Raw genomic sequence first — 1,533 nt, 5'->3', positions numbered from 1 at the left:
ACAACTGGGGCCATGGGGCGATGGGGAGGGGTGCTCTGGAACCTGTCTGCTGATCTGCGGCTGTCTACCTCCTGTTTGGGTGAGGTGCCTGCAAGCAGTTTTGCAACAGTCCAAAATGAGGTTGTGAATCAGAGGAGACTAAGCGGAGAGGTGGAGTCAAGATCCAAAGCCAAAGGAGGCAAAGTCAACAGAGGTTGACAACAGGATGTTTCCAAAGTACATGGAGGTGTGCATGCGAGAAGGTAATTTTGGAACAGAAGCAAGGACAGCTAGAACAACTGGCAAGGCCATCTCCTGCAGCTGTTGGGGGGCCCAGAACAGCTAACCCCACGATCCGCTCACCAAACATGTTTCTCCGTAATGAGATAGGTGCTTTTTTGCATTAACTATCACACTATCACAAGTCAGTGGGAAGGCAGACCCAGAGATGGGCCACCCATATCCCCCTCAAGGAAGGTTCACTGTTGAGCTGTGGAGAGGTCTGTCACGGCACAGATCTCAGCTGATGGCTCCTTCAGGGCCTACCTGGGCAGCCAACAGCAGCTGGGTCTGAGATCATGCCCGCCCTAGGCAGCCTGCATCTAGATATGGAGTATGAAGGCCCGGCTAGTTCAGTCCGCTGAGGGACAACTTTAATAGCCGTTGCTTGCTCTGTAGCTCTCCACCCGTCCAGGGGCTTTATAAGGCCTGCAGCTCCTTTTCCCCCTCTGCCCAGTTCTTCCCACAAGCTTTCACCAATATCGATCCCCAGTGAACATCTTGAACCCCAGACTTGGTTTCAGTATCTGCTTCTGGAAAACCCACCCTGTGATAAGTATCATTAGGTTACATTTTAATCGGCCTATTTGAAGTAAGAAGAAACCTGCAACTTGCAAACTACGTTTTAATTCATAAAAAAAAAAAAAAAAGACCTAGGACTCCTTCTCTCTCCCTTAAAAAAACAAGATATTGTGACACCTGAAACTAATACAACACTTAATTATACAGGGATTTTTAAAAAATTTTAAAATATGGATATCACATTGAAAAAACTAAACCATGTATTTGCATAATAATCAAATAGAATGCTTTTTCTAAGTTGGTAGTTCTTATATAACTTTTTTTTTTTAAGTGAGGATTTCTGGAACGATATAGAGAAGATTAGCATGGCCCCTGCGGCAGATGACACGTAAATTCATGAAGCCTTCCCTATTTAATAAATAAATAAATAAATAAATAAATAAATAAATAAATAAATAAATAAATAAAAAGTGCAGATTCCCCCCTCAGTTCTTTTTATTAGCCTCTCTTAAGAATCAGAGTGAAACATTTTCTTTGATTTTGCCAAACTTTGAGGACCTTGTAAATTCACAAGAAGTTGTGTAAGGAAAAAGATCTTCTAGTTTAATTAAATATTTGGGTAGGAAGGAGTCATTGTCTTCGTCAGATGTTTTCAATCAAAAATTTTAAAAATTAAAATAAGGGGGTGCTGGGGTGGCTCAGTCGGTTAAGCGTCTGCCTTCGGCTCAGGTCATGATCCCAGGGTCCTGGGAT

At 42.9% G+C, this 1,533-nt stretch overlaps 1 non-coding gene across 1 annotated transcript; it reads left to right on the top strand.

Moving 5' to 3' along the window:
- Positions 1-1,091: 1,091 nt before the first annotated feature.
- LOC118012729 lies at positions 1,092-1,196 on the top strand. The gene has a single exon (XR_004679796.1). It is a non-coding gene; the product is annotated as a U6 spliceosomal RNA (small nuclear RNA).
- The last annotated feature ends 337 nt before the right edge of the window (positions 1,197-1,533 follow it).

Source organism: Mirounga leonina, unplaced genomic scaffold, assembly GCF_011800145.1.
Source record: "Mirounga leonina isolate KUSES-001 unplaced genomic scaffold, KU_Mleo_1.0 Mir_151, whole genome shotgun sequence".
NCBI lineage: Eukaryota > Metazoa > Chordata > Mammalia > Carnivora > Phocidae > Mirounga > Mirounga leonina.
Note: the sequence above shows the minus strand (reverse complement) of the source record. Positions and strands in the feature narration are given on the sequence as shown.